General features: G+C 42.5%; 1 protein-coding gene across 1 annotated transcript in view; it reads right to left on the reverse strand.

Moving 5' to 3' along the window:
• SGCD (sarcoglycan delta) overlaps positions 1 to 22,924 on the reverse strand; it is a 370,190-nt gene that overhangs the window by 217,564 nt on the left and 129,702 nt on the right. The window lies entirely within an intron of this gene.

Raw genomic sequence — 22,924 nt, forward strand, 5'->3', positions numbered from 1 at the left:
GCAACGGAAGCAAAGCAGGAGAAAGCAAATGCATTTCAGTGGCATGATACTTGGTACGGGGCGAGCAAAACGCCACTTGCATTGACAGTACCTGGGATTTCTTGGCAATCTCCCATATAAAAGCTAGCCGGGGTCAACACTACTTAACCTACAAATTCAAATGAAACAGAACACATTCAATCTGTTCGATCTACAGACCTTATAATATCTGACATCACCCATACTAAAAAGGGTGTCTAATTAAATTAAGATAGTGATTGTTTTGACTTAAGTCTGAAGAATTAGCAATCCATACTCTGGGAAAATGGCAGCAAAGGGAGAAGATGGAGAGTTTCCCTCCCAGAGAGCCAACCCCTCAGGTTCATCCCTCTGTGTTTCACAGCACTCAGCTGGGGGGTCAGCTCGTTTGTGGGTCTCCCACGCCACACCACGGTGGGGCAGAAAGCGATAGCCGTCCCGCAGATGCAGCAATGACTTAAGACCCATCACACAGTTCATCTCACTCTGCCTCTACAATGAAAACAACTCTATCTGGACAAGTTATTTAAATACCCTTTACAGTCAATAGAGACAAAGAAGCCCTTCTAGGCTGTGAGTCATCTGATCCACTGAGATGTATACCTTAAAATAGAAGTATTGTGCCTAAAGGAAGGATCTGCTTCCATCCCTTCATTATGAAGGGGATCTCTGTGAGTAGGTCAAACATTGAGATCCACAACTTCATGAGATATCTAAATTAATGAAATTAATACAAGTCAGTGTCCAAGTTAGTCACATATATTAGAAACAATTTAAACTGCTAAATAGCCCCAGAACATGAAATAATAATTGGTCTAGTTATTCAACTCACTTGGCTCCCAGCTTTAGTGTATTTGCTGGGAAAAAAAAGTCACGGTAAAATATGATTCAATACATACTCCTACAGCCTCAGCGTCTGGTGGACCTCTGTGCTAACAGGGTAGGTCACGGTACACCCAAAATGTCACAGCAAATGATCTCACGAGGGAATTACATGGGTCACAGAAGAAAAGAGCCAAGAAAAGAATTTTATACCTGTCACTCCCTGTATAAAAACTTCAGACAGTCAGAGCAGACACTCTGCTACACACCCAGAAAAGACAAGGAAATGAAAGGGAAAGGAGGGAAGAGAAAGCAAAGGGAGATTGTTAGGCCTCTATGAAATACAAGATGATTAAATACTGTCAGGCTTTAATCCCTGCTGACAAGCAGAGCTGCATGAGAGATACGGGTTGATTAATTATGAGAAAAAAAGCTGTGACACAGGCATATGAGGCAGAAACACCAAAAGGAGGGATTTGTTATTTATTAATTTATTTATTTTTAAATAAAAGGCATTCGCTAAAGAAAGGAGAGCCACTCGTCTGGATCTAAAACTTTCAGCCCTACTTCTAAATCCTAATGCAGTCTCCCAGCACACACCTGGAAAAAAAAAGATCTCATGGTTGAATATGCTTTTCATAACAGAATTGAATTCAGGCCCTGTGTAAGCCTTTCTGGTCAATACTCTGGGTTTTATTACTGGTGGCAGCAAAGAACAACCCTGGAAAGGCTGGTTCAACGTATTGCGATGGCAAGCACAGCGGTGGGAAAAAGGACTGATGTAGGGCATCCCTCAGAGCACAAAGATTTCAGAGGTGCAAAGTAAAGGTTTTGAGAAGCCAAAGTGTCAGCAGAGATGCAGTTCAGTGAGTACTGGTAGGGAACAAACAATTGTGATCGTTTTCTCTTCTCGCACGTGACTAGTCAGTATTCAGAGCTTCCTTGGGTTATTTGCTGTTCTAAGAGAATTCAATCACAGCATTATATTTTTTGGTGTAGCCCCCTCCCCCTCAAATACAAAGCATAGTGTACTTTTTTCTCTAAAAATAAACAAACAAAAATTTAATCAGAAACTTGTTGCTTTGCTCGCAATCCTAAGCCGTGCTCTGTGGCCACAGCTCTGCCAAAAATAGTCTCCTGGGGGCCTTTTCACAGGGCTGTGCTCTGTCTGAGGCACCATGTTGTCTGAGACATGGTTCCTATTTCACCCAGACAAACCCTGATGAAACTCAATTACCTGTCCCAACACCCACAATTGATCTGGCATTTGGAAAGCAGCTTCTGTTGTTTTAGCAGTTGCTAAATAAATAGGGATTTAATTCTGGGCTGCCTGGAAACTAGTCAGCCTAGGTCTAGTGTGGCACTGCTAAGGTGAGCTTTTGGCTTGTGACTTTAGAAAGATGACAGAACAACCAAAATAAAAGGAAAGAGCAAACAAAATAAAAAGGAAAGAATACCTTTGTTCAATGGTACATTTCCCTGATACCCTAGCAAGGGGAATAGCTCATTTGAAATAATTCATTTTAAAGCTGAAAAGATATATGAGACATTCCCATAGTCTGGGGTAAGGGAAACCTGACTGAGACAACATCTGCTACAAGCCCAACTTGGATGCTCTAGCAAACTTCCCCGAATTAAAGCTCAAACTGTCAAGCCATTTTGGCTGCTAAGAGATGTGTTGTAATCAGGCATCTTATCAGGAAGGAACACATCCTAAAACGAGAGACTGAACAACCTCTATGTTACTGCAGGCGAAAAAAATCTATGGTTTTGAAATCTGAGGAGGAAGAAGCAGCTGTGCACATTCTCACTCCTGATTTTCAAACAGGGGAATTTGTCCTTGCTGCAGACACTGCCACCCATGGCTCCCTGGCCCGCGTGAGGGTATGTCGATCTGCAGCGTGCATGGCAAGCACGGCCATACGCTTGCGTCTGATTTATGTGCGGACAGACTTACGATTTCTCTTTACACCCCGGTGAAGGCGTGTTGCTGTTTGAACGCGCTGTATTTCTGGCCTGCTGACTTTCAGCTCAGCACCATCGTCCCTGGGATGTGATCGGCCCCTGGCACCCCAGCGCTCCCTTCTCCTCCCGTGACAGCACGATCTGAGGATCACCCACCTCTGTTTAAGGGGCTCCCTGGCAGCAACTATATGAGGTGCCCTACTCTATCAAGGATTAAAATTTATTTTTAATTTTTATTTTTTTTTCCCCAGCAAGATGCTTGCTTCATCCTAATTTAGTCAGCAGAGAAGACCAGGGCACTAGGAGGTGAAGAGTTCAAAACAGATTTAAAATCCAGGTTTTCCTCAATCGCAATTTCAGCTTTCCTCACTAAAGCACTCAACCTTTTCAGATACCAATTCCAACAGCAAGAAATAAGAGAAGGAAAAGCAAAGAGAAAAAAGATACGAGAGACGGAACAGAGAGAGGAAAACAGAGACAATCTATTATAGCCCCATAATTTCATCCTGCAAAATTTCAGTCTGCATGCACCACTGATTCAATTACTGTATACAGCTTTACCCTTCAGCAGAACTAGAATTACAGAAAAACCCATTTGTAAAGGTTAGTGAGAGAATTTTTCATTGACAGTGACCTGCTTCAATAGGGGCACACAATGTAAGGTAGGAATTGTATTTGCCTTACTCCTCCAAAACAGATATTTAAACCTGTTTTGGACTGCAAGTGAAATATGTCTGGTGATCTTAATCTACTCCCCGAAGAGAGCAAAGCCAAGGAACACTTGATTACCAGGTTCTGCGCAAAATACTGAACCTGGCATTACGGAGGATGTTTTCCTGGACAGAGGAGATGATCCCTATGGCATGTTTAGGAGTAGATAAATAATTCGGAGTCACAGCTATAGCGCTGGCGGATCAGAAGGGGCATGGTTTAATGCTCCTAGCATCGGGAACTCCACTCTTCGTCTCACGTGGTCGTGCTGTCACTCTCCAACCCGTTTCTCTTAGCATTCCTTCATTGTTATTTTGGCAAATTGTATATACTTAAAGGCAGGTATTCTGGGCTCTGTGGGGCACACCCACTGCTGGATGCCAGAGAAGACCTGGCACCAAAGCTGCAGCTCCTCAGTGTCTTCACACTTGCAATTTAAAGCATTTCCCCAAAGTTGTTCTAACGTGCTCAAGAACATAAGGCCAAAAGGGCTATTTCGATGAGAAATAAGTGGGGTTACTGCTTAAGTATAATTTTTAATTACCTAAGCAATGGTAAGCGAGTTGCTAGCGCTTGTTAGACAGGGTAAAACCATATTCAAATATTTTTTTCTTTCTCTCAAAACAGTATATTTCTCCAACATGTTTCATTTACCAAAGCTATAACCACAAGCATACCGAAGTTCGTCTGCAGTTTAGACTCCTGAAAACCATCTGATAAATATCTGTCTTTTAAATCCAGAAGAGCATGCCTATGCCTTGCTTAAGAAGAGCTCTCCAAGGGGACCAGCAAAAGCATCTATGGTAAATCAGAGGCCACGTGGCTTCATTGAGCCTGGAGAAGGGCTGAGCTCACAGGACGCCACTGATGCCGAGAAAAGATGGAATTATCATAACTATTTACATAATCAGCAACGCTAAGACAAGATACAGTAAAAGCAGTGAAATCACTACTAATTATATTATTCTAAACTTAGTGTTCTCAACCCAACATGGAGTTCTCCAGGGGAATTTTCTTGATTATTTTTTTTAATCAGCTAAATTATAGCCTTCCAAAAAACTCTGGGCAAATGACAGCTTATTCTTCGAGAAGACTGCTGTACAATTGGACTGGTGAAATATCAAGATCATTTCTGTGGAATATATTCCCATTTCCCATCCTAATTACTGATGGATTAGTTAGTGTCACTGGAATTATAATAATTTGCCTAAGTAGCAGGTTTTTAAATAAAGATGGAAATTGCATTCAGAAGCTCCTCTTCCACACATTATTTATACATACTGTGTGCCTGTTTACTCTCCATGCATGAATGGCTATTTTGTCCCTAAAGATCCAAGATAACATGATAACAAGGATCCTACAAGCGCATACACACTTTCATCTTTTCTCACTTGCAAGCATTTCCATTTACAGGATTATCATCATGCTAATGCACGTCTGCCAGCTGTCGCCCTGCTGCATTTTACGTTCGCAGCGGTGCCTTCCTCTCCCCCTGCACATGCACCTGCATGACACATGCAGGGGGTTGTTAGGTCATTCCAGCGGTGACTAACTCCCTCTCCACCTTCAGAAAAGATAAAAAACCCCCTCCTTCCACCTTCCAGCTGCCATGCAGGTGGGCTAGTTGGTTGAAGACCATGTTCCCTCTCATCCAAGCAAAACCCTCTCCTGCGTGGAGTTCGTAGCTCCGTGCTGATCCCCTTCAGGCGATTGATTCCCCCCAGGGTGATACCACGTGCCGTTTCAGCCACTTTGTGGTATCATCCTCCCTCCCTCTTTGGCTGTTTCAGTCTCAGCATGGCTTCCCAAAGGCTATGAGGTTTTTTTCTGTTTTAGTCATTCATTTGCACAAACAAAAACATTTAGTACTACACACAACAAAGCCTTCTGGAACAGGCTAGGCATCACTAACTTGTCATCACTATGCTGTTTTTAGCTGGCTGATTGCTTTTCCCCCTTCAAAAATAAACGTAAAGTATTTGGAGGAGAGAGGAGGACTTCTTTTCAAACTAAACCAATCTCTCCAAATCTTTGCCATCTGCAACCTCCCGCTGGACCAGGGGAAGAGCACCGTGCTCGGGCCATGTCCAGCAGGCTCCAGAAACTGGTTGAGTACAGGTCCTGGTGAGAAAGCATCCTCGGTCTCCCTGTCCATCCCCTCATCTTCACCAGCCCTGGACCAGACTATGAGGCCAAAGACCTCCAACAACACTAACCCTAACCCTGCCCTGAACTCCCTCCTGACAGCCATACCTCCTACATGCTAAGCAACAAGATTGTCCAGAAAGCATTTGACCAAATACATGGCCTTTTGAAGCTTTTAAAAGTTCTCAAGTGGCATTTCTCTTTCACATCCACTTTGGCCATTGTAAAAATCTCTTTTTTACCCTCGCAGAAGCGCAGAATGACAGCTGGAACCTGAAACTGAGCCATTTTTCCTTCTGAGCCACTAAAAAAACCTCAAACGTAACGCTCCTGCTCAGCCCAACATGATTCAGAGTCTTAAAAACATGTTGGTGCCATGGTTGGGGCTACACAGGAGTTCACATGGCCACCACACTGGAACCAGGGGAGCCTGCATGTGTAGCACATGTATCTACTTGGGAGATTAGGTCAATGAGATTAATAGTAAAGCCACAAAGGGAAATCAGATGCTAAACTACCAAAAGCCACAGAGAACTGAGTGATTAATGTTTTGAAAATCCTCCTTATCAATCAGGGACTATTCTAAGGAACAAGATAGGTTAGAAGTATCTCCAATTAAAGGGAAAAACTATATTCAGTTATCTGGGAAGAGAGTTCGTACTTGTTAGAAGCTCAGAAAATGAGCTATTTTCACCGCTCTTATACTACTTTTTTCTTTTTCTTGGAAAATGGGCCCATTTTGAACAGCGGCAACACCTTGTTCTAGGATGAAGCACTCAGCACATGCAATACGAAAAGGACAGCATCACCACTCCCATTTTACAGGGGGCACAACAGGATAAAGCGAGGGCTCCGAGGTCACCTTTCCTGCAGCGAGAGAGAAGATTACATCCCAGGACACCAGGGCCCCTATTCCAGCTGCAACTATTAAATAATACTCTTACATACGTAGGCAGCAAGTACAAAATATTGGCAGGAGCCCTAGCGTGGTAACACACAAGTGTGACGGGAAACCTGAATAATTGCTTATCTTGTGATACAGAAGCAACAGGGGCCCAATACAGTGCAATATTCCAACAAGTTTGGTAAACATGCCAGAAACTGCTTGATAATAATTTTGCCTGTTTCCAGAAAAAAAGACCTTTTGAAGTTGTGCATGTGATGTCAGTTCATTTTTTCAAAGGGGCAACGTGACAGCTGTGTTGGAGATAATCAAGAAACCCGGGGGCAATTAGGTTTTAATGCTGTGACAGTGGGGAAGTATATCAACCTCCTCGTTACAGCCACAAGTTTCTCAGCAAAATGTTCTATAACAGGGCACATGGGATATCATCATTTCTTTGCAGATTTTTTTTTTTTTTTTTTTTTTTTGGTTGAAACCGTGCAAGGAATTACTTGCAGATTTGCAGATGCCAATCACAGCTACAGCACCCTATTTCGCTTGAAGTAAACATTATTACAGTTATAATCTACATTAGGAAGAGGAAAGGAAATTTTGCAGACATTGCTGCCTTATGCAAACTGAAGAACAAGTCTGATAGCAGGCAGTGCTCCAGATAGCACTTTGATTTCTCTGGTACATTTATGCCTGATGTAGGGATGTTCTTCGGTGTCTCTGGTGTGGCCCCTGACTACCTCACATCTGGCAAAGTACTAGTCTTCCCAAAATCCCAGGTTAGGGTGAGGGAGCACCCCTGGAAAGATGGCAAATCCAAGCATAGAGAAGCCAGCTAAATTATTCACAGAAATTATGTTCCAGAAACAGGTACTCAACCTGGGCTCTGTTTTTCCATTCTGTTACTTTCTTCTGTTGGCACACTGCAATTTCCCATTTGTTTACAAACAATTTATGAATGTATCCTCTGTGGAAATTGAACTTTCAAGATCTGCTTGGAGCACCTTCTTCTCCTGATGCAAAGACTCTAGCTTAGGCTGTTGCAACATCAAGAATGAGATGGACTTCACTATGCCACGGAAATCTCCCTGTAAGTTACTCCCTGATCCTAAAAGACCACCTAATAATCAGTCATTTAAAAAAAAAACCCACGTATTTTCATTATATTCCAGAGCAGTTCAGCAAAGATTTGGGGATTCCTACGCTGCCACAGACTCCTGACATGCTGCTCCTGAGAATGATACAGCTGAGGGCAGAACTGCCATCCATCCTCGCCCTGAGCCCTGGTGCTCCAGGTGCAAAACACAGCTGGTCTTACCCACCTTCTTATGCTTCTGGCCAAAGCACTCTTACACTTTTCCTTCTCCAGTTCCATGAAAGCTATTTGAATCCTTGCTCATTTCTCATAGTGGTCTTGCAGAGAGAGAAAATGGAAGGAGACATGAGTTAGTGGTTGGGGGACTGTGCCTAAGTGATATGCTGGGGGACGGGGAGGGGAGAGCATCCCATCCCTTCCCCACTATAAGCCCCCTTCCTTCCCACGCCCTCCCGACAGCACGAGTTCAAAATCAGCTTTAGCAAGTCTATGCTGTGGAATATAAAGCAAAGCAGTATCAGCTTCAGCAAAAGGTCTAAAGCACCCAGCAAAACATCAAATGCACAGCATCTAGGCAGCATGCCTCACCTGCCAGGGCAAGGAGCCCTGGTGGGACAAGATGCTCAAACGCGTCTGACTCCCAGGTCCAGAGCCCCAGCCAGCCCCAATAGCTTGCAGCTCCCTCACCTTCTCCCTGCAGGCTGTAGGCACCCACAGCAGCACCAAATGCAAGCTTCAGCCAGTGCTGTTTTACATTGAATTTGCACAGGTGTAAATTGACTACTCAAGGCAAAGGAGAATCAGCTTGCTTTAGCAGCCAAAGGTGAAGCGATGCTCTGTTTTCAATTGTACAACCTCCTTTTCTCAAAGCTCCCCGTGCCATACGAGCCTGCTGTCCTTTGCCTTCCCTTCCCAGAAAGATTATAGATTCCCCCACCACAGCCTGCACTGCCACAACACAGAAAGCACCAGACTTCCAGCAGCAGAGAGAAGGAGGGTAAAATTAGGAACTCTTGACGAAAGTCTACCTGTTCTCAGTCTTCTCTCCTAGTTCTATGCTCAGACTTTGTGCCTGACATAGTTCGGTTTTATATGCAGGTCACTCAGTCATTCTTCTCACATGTACATCAGGCGCTGCTGGAAAATGTGGCCATTATCCATCAAGTCCTTTGCTTTAGTCAGCTTCCAGCAGAAGAGTAACAGATGCACTTGTGTTGTCACATCATGTCACAAAAGCCCTGAACATTAACAACTCCCTAAGGAAATCAGTTCTTAAAAAAATAGAATAAGAAAAAAAAAAAAAAAGTGAGAGGGACAGAAAGATGCAGAGCATCCCTTTTTATCAGGGATGAGTTATGCAGAAAAGTGCCCTGACTAGCTCTATGCCAGCCAAGTACCCACACTGTAGTTTTATTTCCACTGAAGTTTACATTGCATCTGGATAAAGCAACATGTGCATATGTTCGATTTAATTTCCACGATCCAGAATCAGAAATAGTCTTCTCTTTGGACATCATACATTAAAAGAGATGTATCAGTTTGAAGGGTGAGTATAATCTCTTCCCAGGGCACTCGCATTAAGATTCAAACAGTGCGGTGAGGTGATAGTATCAGGCAGAGCATATCTTCATAGACAGTAAAGGAAAAGGTGGATAAAAACAGAAAAGAAAAAGATGAAATCAAAGATGACAAGAAGCAGTAGTCAAAGTTAGGAGGAAGAGGAGTTCAGGCACACAAACTAATCAAGGTGGCACAGTGATATTTTCCTGGTGTGGTCAACCTCTATGATCTGCTTTTAAAGGATTTGCTAAAGTTAAGGGAGAACTACACAAAGCTTCAAATCTTTTAAAGCCAGGTAAAATGTAGACAGGAACAAAGATATTTCTTTGCTGAGATGCAGGGAAGAAAAGCTAAGTGGAATAGGAGGGAAAGAATACCCTGCCCAGAAAAGCCTGAAGGTGAATTTTGGTGACCTCTACTCACTAATTCCTAAAAAAAAAAAAAAAAAAAATACCTGACCTGGGACTACAAACCCTGCAGAGGAGCTGTCACCAGTCCTGACAGGCTTATGACATTGGTACCTATTTTTACATTTGCTGCTGCAAGTACACAACATCAAAACCTCAAATGAGAAAGAGAAGGTGCAACAAATTTGAAAGCGCTTTGCCCGCTGTGTTTTCCTTGAGTGCCCCTTTTACACAACCCCTCACTGCAGCACAGTGAATACATCCAAGAAAGGTGCTCGTAAAAAATAGGAAATAAAGCCAAAGTTAGAGAAGACTGCAGGAATCTGGCTCAGAGATGAGTAACATCACCAGTTCAGTCACCTACACCAGATACATCCCTTGCCTTTCCAAACTCAAACGTGTGCAGCCTCACTCATGGAAACTCTGAAAACGGACCTTTCCACTCATGTCCCAGCATGGCACCCTTTCGGACAGGGGAGGCATGGCCACGCTCTCAGCACTACAACCTACCAACAGTTCCTTAATTGGGCTTGTGTATTACTGATAAGTAATTGATACACAGGAAATGAATGCGAGGCCGCCACCGAGTCTGCTCCTGCATACAAATACGGGCAGCTGAATGCGAAGCAGCAGCAAACGCTGCAGCTTTGCCATTCCTATGGCATTTCCAGTATGGACGTGCTTAAAATATCTCAACATAAAGTGTTTCACTTTGTACAAATGATGCTGGCGTGACTGCTCAATGCCTTTTCAGAGAGGAAACTGCAGAGCGCTGAGGGGGTCAGATAAAAACAAAGATAATGTGTTATGCAGACACTACTCTGGATAAATATCTAGAGGAGAGAGACTTTAAGGGGCAACACAATAAGAGATCAAGATAAAGAGGAAAGGCACACAAAGGCGAGCATACAGCTCTCTACACATTCAGCCTTTAGGGACAATCTTCCTATTTTTTCCTAAGAGCCATAAAAAGCCCCAAAATTAATCTCTGTGTGCAGCCTAAATTTGTACTTAGTGCCAACTTTGTGTCTGCATCAAATTCCTCCACAGCGTAAGATGCAACTGTGTAAATAGGCTCATTTTCGTTATTTTATCAAATTGTGTTAACTTTCCCTCTGCAGCATTCTCTGAGGCTGGCAACACCGAGACGTGCAGGAAATGTAAATCACTCCCCTTTTGATATGATAACCGTAGCAGTGAATTGCATCCCAGAAATCAGCTCAGGATTATAGCCGAGAACTCGCTGAAAGGCACTTAGCTGTGGCATTGCGCCAGAAGGGTAAACTTCAGCTGGCAGGTCAGTGCAAAGCGGGCTCAGGTCTTGGGAAAGAAGAACAATACGTAACATCCAGCTATCTGCGGCTGCACAGACCTCAAAGCCAACAGCCTCAGGGTCAATATATAATTAAAGGATGCCAACAGGTGTTAAAAACAAGTGTGTATTTATGTATGCAAATGCATGGGAGACCTATATTAAATATGAATAAGCACCTAGGAAAGCAACAGCCAGCAGGCTGTAGGATAAAACCTATTTGCCAGACAAATACAGATGTATATATAAACAACCACATTAAAAAAAAAATAAATTGCATTTCCTGCATAGAACTATTTATGGTAGAGAACATTATAATAATAATCATTTTAATCATGTATCATCTATTTAAGTAATTTTTCAGTTTCAAAGATTCAGCAGATGTTAGATGCAAATAAAGATAATCAGAACGTGAAAATAATTGTTTTCTTACTGTCTTATTTTCACGTGTAAACGCCACTGCTAACAGCTACTAGCATTAACCCTGGGCCAGAACTCCACTGAATTCAGTACTGCACAAGCACAAAAATAAAAAGCTGTCTGAACCCTGAGGAATTTGCAGCTCTAACAGAAAGGAGGCAGCAGATGGATATAGACAGAAATAATCAAGAAGTAGTAGTTAACAAGGCAGGAGTTAGTCTCAGCAAACCAAATCCCTGATTGCTGTGAGCGTCGTACAGGCACCACAACAAAGAGGAGTTTTGATCATCGATGCCCCGCAACACACGGAGCTCTGCGCATCCTTCATCTCTGCCGCTGTGCTCCATCTGTCTCCTCCAGGCTTGCTGGCAATCACGTCTCGTTCACCCACTACACTTTGGTTTTTAACAAGAAAACTCTTTGGGCCAAGGACTGCCTTGCATGACCTCACTCTCCAGCACCAAGCATAGGAGGGCTCAAACTGGTCATAGAAACAGATAAAACCATTTATGAACAAAATGGCTCATTATTAATAATGTTTATTAATAACTGCTCCAACAGAGTATGAGCATGCATGCACACAAGTCTAAAGTCAAAATTAACAGACACAAACCCCATGTAAAACAATAGAGGCATCCATCAATATTTGAGCAACAGTGCCTTCTGATGGCTTTTATTCAGTCCACACACCTCTTGCTCTAAATCTGAACCATGCAGAGGAGAAGAAGAGTAGCTGGCACGTAATTATCTTGTGAAACTGCAACACATCATCAGTAAATGCATGTACTATGCCCCATCTCAGCTGGAACCTCCAGAGGCACCACACTACATTCCACAGTAATAAAAACTAGCCCAACAGATAGCTGGATGGCTATGACAAACAAGTGCCATAAAAACATTTAAAACATCCTAAAACAGTTTTCCGTAACAGAGATAACATCTGCAGGGTACAGCATTCTTGCTGGAAGGTTTTATTTCAGCACATTTGTCTCTATGACCTACTTATTACTACACCTTTCAGACTAATCTTAAGTCAATAAAGTATTTAATTTGTATAACCAAACCTGTCTTTCATGACACAACACCATTCTACATGGCTTTCAGGTTCTTAAATTAAATGCTTAAAAGTCACAAGATGGGAGAATAAAAGACTGCTGTACAGCATCAATCCATCCCTTCCTCGTGCTTAGCTGGACCTGCTCTGCAGGGAAGCGCTGCCTTTCCAGCCCCCACTTCCACACTGTCATCAAAGGGTTAAACAACAAATGTAGCCATTAGAAAATTAGCAGTAAATGGTAAAAGGATAGCTTTTGCAGCACCCCAGTGCAGCGCATACAGCCAGGTAGCAGAAATCACAGCACTGAGCTCCCCTCCAAAGCTGCTCTCAGTGGCAGCAGGGACCCAAGCAGCTAAACAGTTGGGTGCTGTGAAGAGTTGACTCCCTTTCAAAAGCCTGTACTGAATACTTTTCAACATACTATTATTTTCAGTGATGTCTCTGTGGAATAAATCTTCAGAACAACTCCATGTGCATAACAACAACAAAAAAATAAAAAATCTGTCCTTGAGCATTATACATCTTTGCACCAGGAACAACATGAACATATACCTTGATAGCTAGGATTCAGTTCTTCTCAATATCTTTGTATTTTTTATGATTATTTTGTGTCTCTTTTTTTAAAAAATCATGCATTCTTTTTTTTCGCCTTGGACATCTCCCAAAGACCAAAAGCAACCGACAGAAAACACTGCTTAGAGTCAAAGTTCACGGAGACTTCACTCTGCACAGTTAGGCATGTTCAATATCTATTAATTACATTACTTTTTCAGTAAGATATAGTGAATTGCAAGGTAAGAAAGCTACTCCTATATAATGGCATGCTCAATAAAGTGTTAGCTGCAACTTCCATGTTCAAACGTGCAATGTAACAAATTTTCCAATGCAATTCAAACCTCAAAAGTGGAAAAGAAATAGCACGTAAATGGACCTCACTTGCTCTTAAATCACTGTTAGCAAATCTGAATCTCTTTAAGCCTGGTAGTTTCAAATCAGGCCTATTTAACTTGCAAAGGTAGGTCAGGTTTTACTGATGACCTCTAATGCTTATAAATGCACTCTTAAAAAATGAGAGTAATGAGAGACATAAACACACGGCTCAGTTGCTAAAGGCTCACTGGAAAAATATGTGATAATATTTACAGCCTCCAAGCTATGCTGTTGTCAGTGCCATTTCTACACACACCAGAATGCAGGCTTGCCAGTTCATATCGGAAAAGGAAAAAAAGAGTCCTTACCAGAGAGGAGGTGGATTAGTATTTGTATTTACTAAAAGCACAACTATTAACTTCCAGAATACAGTCACAGCAGCACAAGTTCTCATCTACTCCTCAGTTATTATTCCTCAGCCTTGTTTCAGTGCGGTATTTTGTGCCTGGATTTCCCACTCAAGAGTCCATGCTATCCCTGCATTTTGAACTACTAACAACTGGTGGCATTATTCCAGTTGCTATAGAAATAAGGCAGGCTTATTGTTATTTATATTATGGCATCACCTAGAGGTGCTTTTAATTAATCAGAGTTCCTTCTTCTACACCTTTCAGAGAACGACCAGAGAACAAGCCCGTTTACAATACTGATGAGATTGTTAAATACACAAGGGCTGACTATTTGAAGAACCTACATTTTAAAGGAATGAGATGACAAATAAAGGAAATAAATACATATGATCTGGCTAAAGGCCAGTGATCCACTTTTTAGCTGAGAAACAAGGGAACACCTAAATAAAATGAAGTGCAGCACTTTCCACCCATACGGACAAGCACAAACCAAACACATTGCAAGAGCCAGATACAGTCTTACCTGATACAGTTTTTTGCTTTCCTACCCTAGCTTTTCATAAAAGATTTCACTTACGAACCACTTCTCAGAAAAAATGAAAAGTATTTTAACATGCAAAACTAAACATGATTTTCACTTTGTTATTTTTCATGCCATGCGAAAATAAAACCACAATGGATTTTCAATTGATATCTGATGTATCACTCCCATTCCAACTATTAAATACTCATTTTTATGGCCTGACAGAGATTCTAAATATAATATTTACAGACAAATAAACACATAAAAAACCACTGCAGTTAATGTACTAGAACAGACGCAGGATTTCTGGCTTTTATTCTACTGCAGGCTTCTCGTGCAACTCAGACAAGTTCCTTAATCAACCCTTACACGCAGGCTTCCTCCCCCATCTAATGAACAGGTGAGGGGCATAAATGGATCACTGCCTAGGACATGCTCTGGAGCTACGCTGTCAAATAGTTAGAAAAGCCAATAATAAATAGCATAAATCCTCATCATCAACTTTAGGCAATTATCAAATGTTTATTAGACTCCAAAGTGAAGGCTAATAAACCTGCTTATTTTAGCAGATAAAGTCAAATTACCTTGATTGAAGTTGGTAAGTGTTCAAAGATGAACAGCTATGGCCTCGTTTGCTTTTAGTTATTTTTGATGAAATGTCAGCTCAAAAAACTGAAAGATACTTCCTAGTTATTTAGGCAACGTGAAACTTTGGCAGTTATTTTCCAGGAAACATGGCCTGCCTGACAGGTTTTAAATGAATAAAAGTGATATTATTACAATTATCATTAGAAGAAGATGTCCCTCATCAAAATGTGTCTGGATTTTAATTGACAAGGTCTGGGTTAATGCTGTGAAAATGCCAATGAAAGCAAAGCCTGTGGCTCAAACTAATTGTCAGCACTGAGCAACCTCAACCTCTAACCCACCACAGATTTATCACTCTGTGCACACTGTACTCATGACAAGAAACGTTTGAATTAATCATTAACAACTAGAAATTCCTCCCAGACAGAAAGCGAGCAGAGTGCAGGGCTGCCCGCCCCCCTTTCCCTTGCTCCCGAGCCAAGGAGAGGTGCCTACAAGCCTTCCTAATGAGAAAGACTTGTTTTGTTGTTTCACCGCCTTTTCTTTTAAGAGCATCACAGGAGAAACTTGCTGTGGTCCTAAAAGGAGGAGCGAGACATTAGCCTGAGCAAACTGCCTTGCATGTATAGCTAAATGTCTTCCTACCACCCCCAGCCACCCTCCCCAGACAACTCCAGCACAGCCAACAGAAGCACACAGCCTTCCTAACAGAGGGGACGGTGGTACAGCACGACCACGTGGGCTCACACACGACCACAAATCCCCACGCGGAGGCTAAGGGGCTTCCTTATTCCCAGCAATACCCACGCAATTGGTCCCTCTTCTCAAGAAAGGCCAGCCCAGTGTGCAACACGCTCTCCAACAGAGCAGATGCGTGGTGCTCGCCCAAGACGTGGCGACTGCTACTCAGTGCGTCCAGCCTGCTCCTGCTGCCAATCTTTCACATGGACTCATCCCAACCAGCGGCACCAGTTTCTAGCACTGGACTATGCAACTGAGCACCCACCAGTTAATTCAGGGTAGGTGCTACCATGACCACTGGGACTTGTCGAACTGGAGAGCAGCCCAGCGAGCTTCCTCTGCAGTGGTGGCCATCAGTCACAGGGCAGCGGGCCACATTGGTACAGAGACCAAAAGGCAGTCCGAATCCCAGGAGAGAAGCCAGCAAAGACTGGGATGTGAGCACAGGCCTAGTACGGTGGTCCTCCGTGTTTTGGTGGCACCCCTGGGGAAGCACAGCAGTGCAGAGGAGGACTTATAATCTCCCTAAATCGGTCACAAACTCAGTAACGCTTTGGAAGGTCACCTCAGCTGGAGTGGCAGTCAGCACCGCTTCTCCCACCCAATTTCGTAAATAAAACACAAAGGGGTCTGCCAAAAACTTCCTGAATTCTCTTTATTTGTATTTTCTCTACCCTAGCATGCTGGTGCAGACCCTCCAGAGTATCACTGGGCAGGAGAGAAGCTCAGAGCCTCCAGTACCTGACAGAGGCAGGTGGTCTGTCTGGGTAATGGCATGGTCCTAAGCCTCACGTCGCCTTTTACAGTCTTTACTTGGAACGCTTTGGTTCTCAGGTTCTCCATCTGCATGGGTTATGGCACCATCACAACACAGCTTGAGTGCACAGCAATTTGCTGGTCCTCCCAAGCCCAAGTCTTTAAATGACAGCTGATGCAAAACTAAAGAGTTCCTTCTCACGTGACATTAAGACTGGAAAGCACAACAGCATTGGGAAGAAAGGAAGAGGGGAGTCTCCAAAAAGATCAGAGGCCAGTTCCTGAGGTGGGGGAAAAGGCATATGGCCACTAATGTCACAAGGCACCAAGCTTGTCTGGTGAGATATAAATGAAGCTACTTACCCCACCTAGTAGGCGCAGGGCGGGGGGGGGAGAGAGATTCTCCCTGTTATCAACTGACTAGTCAGGAGAAAACAGACGGCATTTGCTGTGGTGAAGGAGTAAGATGCTGCCTTGCTTAGAGCGTGACAGTGCCAACAGGGTCTCTGCTGGCCCCTTCCCAGTAACTGGGAGGCAAAGACTGATGGGGGCATTCGCCCATCAACAGAAATGCTGCTCACTTCACTGTCCCTTTTCTCCCAGAGATGAAAGGCAGCCGTTTCTCCTCCCATTCACCTCCAGTTAGCCTGCCTTTCTAGTTTTTGCTGTTTTCTATATATTCAGAGCAGAATCTACAAGCTGGAAAGCTCCCATTAAACGATGCCAACAAGAACTCTCCATTCACAGCTAACGCTTGGCTGCACACATTCGCTCTTATTTCCAAATGTTTTCAGTATGTTTCAGCCTCCCTTCATTAAACATATTCATAATTATTTGCAGCACATCTAAAGAACTGGTACAACAGGTCTGTGCTTCCAAATACAGTCTCCTGCCTGCAAAAAATCAGCATGACAGCACTAGAAAGAGGTTTGCGTCAATCAGGACGTAGAGCTCAGGAAGAGGAAATGAGATGCCACACAATCGTGATTTGAGTCAGTGATTTCCACCAGGCAGCAATTTGGCCCTTTACAAAATCCTAGGTATTTCTTAGAGCATCACCCCTCAGTTAACTGTCAAATTAGTCAGCAACCGTGACAATATATTTCATAATAAAAATGTGCATAATTGAGACTTCTGGTACCTTAACTGAAAACTTGAACAGCCTAAAGGATTTTTCTGGTCCACAGAGACACTGTTAATAGAGCACAGTATCTCCGTAACACTTCACACCAGTTACTGTTGTGGCTTTGCAAGGCTATTTCCATCACACAGTTCAATATCCTTTAGACTAAGCAAAGGCTCATTGAGGGAAGTTACACCAAATTCTCATTTCTTCAGCTCAGCCCCAAAGAGTCACTTACAAAAGTTGTCAGGGCTTTCCAAAATCCTGACTCTTTCAGGCACTTCCATGCATCCTACAGAGCTATCTAAGGAAGGGCATCTTTGGCATTTAAATTGTGCTCAACTCAAGCGAGTAGGACCCAGCATGCAATTATGAGACCAGAACAGCTCCTGAAGTACACATGGTGCTGGGGCTTCCAGCAATTATTTCTGTGATCCTTAAGACAGAGGTTGTTCAGGGACAGAACGGCTCCTTTAGGTAATTATACTCCCAGGGCTACATAGTGCCTGCAAACTCTCCCCCCTCTACATCACAGGCCAGTTTTTGTGGATCATTATGAAATAAATATGTCATCCTGAAGGATGAAAATATAACAAGCTGTGGCTCATGTGAACCTCAATATTACCAAGTCACCGCTATAATGAAACACAAAATGTTGCTCCCTGACTGCATATGGGACATGGGTGACTTCCCTATCACACACACAGGCCTTTATCAACTAGGATGCACAATTAAGCTAACATTTGTCTAACGAAAGGTAAAAATGACTATCTGGGTGGTGTCACAGCTGCAGGCAGAGCAGTAAAGGCTCTAGAGCATCCTGAGTGATCAGTCCCACATGTGACATTCTCCACCAAGCTTTGTTCTGGCAACGCTCCCACTATTCGAGGAAGGAAACGCAGTATTCTCCTTTTTTCTGCGAGGCTGGATGTAAAGCTTGGAAAGCAGAACAGCCTTAACTACATGGCAGGAGTATGGTAGTTCATAATTAATTTTCCACATGAACTGTTGGCCGCCCTCCTCTTCCTCTTTGCTAGGCTGCAAACTGCCAGTGGATACTCATCCAAAGAGTAGACATGCCACAGAGCAAAAAGCATGATTATTATTAGCTAATACTTTATAGTGTGTGCCAGCCGAAAATAAGAGGTAAGTGAGCCTGGGCACAGTGAGAGCAGTACCGGTGCAAAGGCAGCTGCTTATCATCTGAGATGCAAAAATGAAGGGGACAGAAAAGCAGGATGTGGAGAGTGAGACAGATAGGAGAAGGCTGCAAGCAGATACGGAAACGTGGTCTCAGAAGAAGGTTTTGAGTCACGTAATTTCAAAACATCTGCAGCCCAAAGAAACACACGCCCTTTTCCACCCCAGTTGCACTCTGGCCAAGACATGGCCCATGGGCTGCCAAGCACCAGCTCTGCAGAGGACAAGGGGCTCCAAACTGCTTCATCTTCCAAGAAAAAGAAGGTGTACTCCATTCAGAATTGGCATTTTTCACTCCTCACTCTCCACATCTCTCAAAGACCGGAGTGCGAAGTATTTATAAAGAGGTCATTGGTCCTCACAGGAGAAAGGTCTCCAGAAGACAACAAACCACGACGTCACCATGCTCTCTGAAGCAACACTGCAAACATCAGAGTCCAGAAGGCAGAGACACAGGCTGACAGCCCAGGAACAAGCCCATTTGTATGACTTTGGGCAGACCCACTGTATTCTCAGTATTTCAAGAGTACAGGTAAAGGACTATTGTATTACTGTTCTGTGATTGATATCTTAAGAATCTCATGTTAGTTTTGGAGTTTCGTACTTACTTTCAGAAATTCAACTCAGTTCTGTTGCTGATATCAGCTTTTTAATTCATTTTACACCAAGATATTTGTTATCAGAAACTGTGCTTTGTTATGTGTCAGGTTGATGGATTCAATAAAAGCCCTGTCAGGAGAAGTTGAGTGAATAGGGTTGCAGAAGTGGTGTCATCAAGGAAATTGATATGTTAACAGCCAGTCTGCTGATCTTGCAACAAAACATGCAAACATAATAGCCATTTTATTCCCTCACCCTGGCAAAACAGTTCAGAGAAATACTACAAAACATTTGCATAAGTGTTACTTATACAAACAAACTCAGTGTGCTCACTGATAAAAAACATACATAAAAAGTGATCCTGCAAGCCATCCTGTTCACCTATCTGGTGTGCAAAATCAGTCAAGAAGAATAAAGACTTTATTCAAATTAAAGCTTTGAATTTAACTTTGGAAATTCAAGCAGACATCCCGTGATGCTCCAACTGAACTTTTCCTTCAGTAATGTAGGAGGACGATTTTATTGACACATTTTCAGTCACAGCCAGTACACCTGCACCCCTCATCAAGTCATAAGAAAGTTGCATTAAGGTCTTACTTTGACATCCAAACCCACAGGCACATAAGATCAGTTTTTGTTTCTGATTTAGTAAATGAAATCACGTAAGAAATAAGACAGATTTGAAGAGAGAAATAATAACTTTTTATCAGACCACATAATACAGGGAGTGAGAAAAGGACACCTGCCCACTGCTCTGCTATAGGTCAAGCACAGCTTGAATATGCAAGCTCTCTGCTTCACCTGTATCAGACCATCACAGCTGCAACACTACTGTGCTGTCCTGTAACACAAAGAGATTTTGTTAACTTGAGCTGATTTACAGAACATTTGGGAATGGTAAAAAAATGTGATATTGAGATTCAACTTTTAAAAAAGAGATATAATATTACAGCCTAAACAAAGCAAAGGGAAAACTTCCAAAGCAATTCATCTGAAAAAGGTGAATTACATTGAGGATTTATATCCATGTAATGAAGACAATTAATTGCTACGAGACCCATAAAACACATTAAATGAACAGGGTATTTTCCAATTCTACTTGCAAGATAAAATTTATTAACTATGTTTAATGGCTACTTAAAATTTTTCTTACATATTTATTAAATTTGCTTTTTCAGCAGAACAGAACATTTTAATAACCGGATTCTACTAATCTAAAAAATGAGCAATTTAAGAAAAAAATATTACTCTGCATGTTATCTAGAGATCCATTTAAAATATTCCTTACACAATAAGATTACCATCACCGCAATTGCATAAATGCTGCTAAAAGGGAATCTGCTTGTCTTGCATTCACAAGCAACATTCTGCTGCAAAGATGAATGAGTTCAGCTAGCATTATTTGGACATATGTTGCCATTTCCAGCAGAGATATGGAGCAAATGTGGGTCCTGAAGTCATCTGGTCCTACTGTAATCACTTAATTAAAAACTCCTCTACTTGTGAGGGCAGGACACATGGAAGAAACTGGCTTAGATCAGAGCAGTGACCTCAAACAGATCCACATCCAAATCTCATGCTTTGCCCTATAGACTCAGCTGCTCAACCAAGGCTCTATTCGATGCACCTTTTGCACCTGTGATTGCATGCAAATCAGGGACAGATATTTACCGCGTAACAGTGACCTAGAAGTGACTGTTCCTTATTTACCATCTGTAAAATGGGGATAAGTAGCATTTCTGTCTTACAAGGGTCTCATAGGAACAGATAAAGTTGATGGTAGTCAATTATTCTGGTAAGTTCGCGTGAGCCCCCAAGATGAAGAGAAAGGATTAAAAAGGGTCTCAGCTACTTGAATGAACAACAGCAGTGTTGCCAACTCTTTAAACTTGAGCACAATCTTCTCAATCTGCAATACTCTTCTTCAAGATCAAGTTTCCATAAATGTGAGCTTTCCTTAAATAAGAATCAAGATTTTAGATAAGACGGTCACAAAGTAAAAGGCAAAAATATGACCAAAGTCCAACCTAGAGTTTAATGCCTGAATAATAGCTTTGCAGAAATCAATTGTATGGTAAATGCTCTGTGGCCTCTGAAACTGTGAGGTTCTGCAAAGTCCTGCACAATCTCTGCATTGGAGTACTACTCATGCCGCAGTCTGAGATGTGAACTTTAGACTGAGAGGTGGACCGACTCAGGTGGGAGGGATGTGGGGAGCTCATCTCACCACCATCCTGCCCAAGGGTCAGCACCACGGTCACACCAGCAACCGATTGCTCCAGTGCAGATCCTTGCATGCCCAGGGGCAGCCTGCACACCCAGCAAAACACACATGCTCATTGCAAAAAAGATTTACGCTTTCACCTACAAATCTCACACAGAAACGGGAAATAAACAAATTGCTGTGATTTCTACATTATAGTAGCACAAAATATTTCTCTGCAAAAGTCAAGAAGCCCTCTTGATTATGAAATACCTCTCCTACAGCCTTCCCCTTCAGGTATTATAATCACAAGAGCAGGAGCTTGTAAATAAACAAATGTGAAGATGGTAACAAAAGCATGAGCAATGTTTAACAACCTCCTCTTCTAGAAACCAGATGCCACCGGAGCAGACAGAGAAACAGCAAGCAGTGCAGTGGTTTTAATGATGGGAACCTCTCCTCCCCAATAACAGTGTTGCTTTCTTGAAATACCTGTACAAATTAATAGCATATGATGTGGCTGGAACAGCTCTTTCTCGACCCTCAACATTTAAAAGTTAAGTACCTAATTTGAGCTATTCCCATCAACTTTTTCCTGCAGTCACTGGAGACAGAGCTCTGCTGAAGCATGAGAGTTTGAGCCTACAGTTTCCAGAGGTAGCATTACTGGTGCAACCAGATCAAAAGCAGGAGAATGAACGCACACTCACCTGTATGCCTCGTGTTTTCTTAGAGACTTAAAAGTCTTGATTTCCACCCCCACCTAACAGCAAGTGCAGGTGTTATATTGCTTCTGTACTTTTCTCAGCAAGACTATACTGCTGGTTCAGTCATATAAGAGTAGTAAATACCCACATGTTAAATGAAAAAACGGTAGCATTATCCGATACTATTCTGAGATCTGGGAACCAACACTTTAAATTTGAGGGGTTTTTATCAGCAAACTTTGCCTTCACAGAAATAACTTGGCCTAGATAAAAGAAGCTGTAGAATCAGAGGCTATAGTACTCTAAATGCTTCTATAGCACAAGCTTTGTCCACAATACATTCCTTAAGTACTGGCCCTCAATTCCTCATTAAAAGATAGTTGCATATTGCCTTGCTACAGTTACAGCATAACCAAGGCAATATTTGCGTGTATATGAGAACATCCACACATGCAAAAATTTTAAGTGCTACACAACAAAGGCGGCACATATGATTATGCAAGAAATTGGTATCATTCTGTCCTTGGCAAACAACAAGAATATACAAAGCACAAAGGAAAGTACAGGGCTGTATTATGAATGGGCTATTTCAGCATCATTTATTTGCTTTCATCTCTGACCCTCTGAACTGCAGACATTAGTGAAACACTACAAGTGGGATTTCAAAATGTGGACGCCTATCACCAAGTATACAGCACCAACAGCAAGACACAACCATCAGCAAGCATTTTGTTCAATAAAGCACTTGACATAAACACGCACCCCCTCAAGCCCAAGACTTCAAAAATGCTTTAC

Source organism: Accipiter gentilis, chromosome 26 (assembly GCF_929443795.1).
Source record: "Accipiter gentilis chromosome 26, bAccGen1.1, whole genome shotgun sequence".
In the NCBI taxonomy this organism is placed as follows: domain Eukaryota; kingdom Metazoa; phylum Chordata; class Aves; order Accipitriformes; family Accipitridae; genus Astur; species Astur gentilis.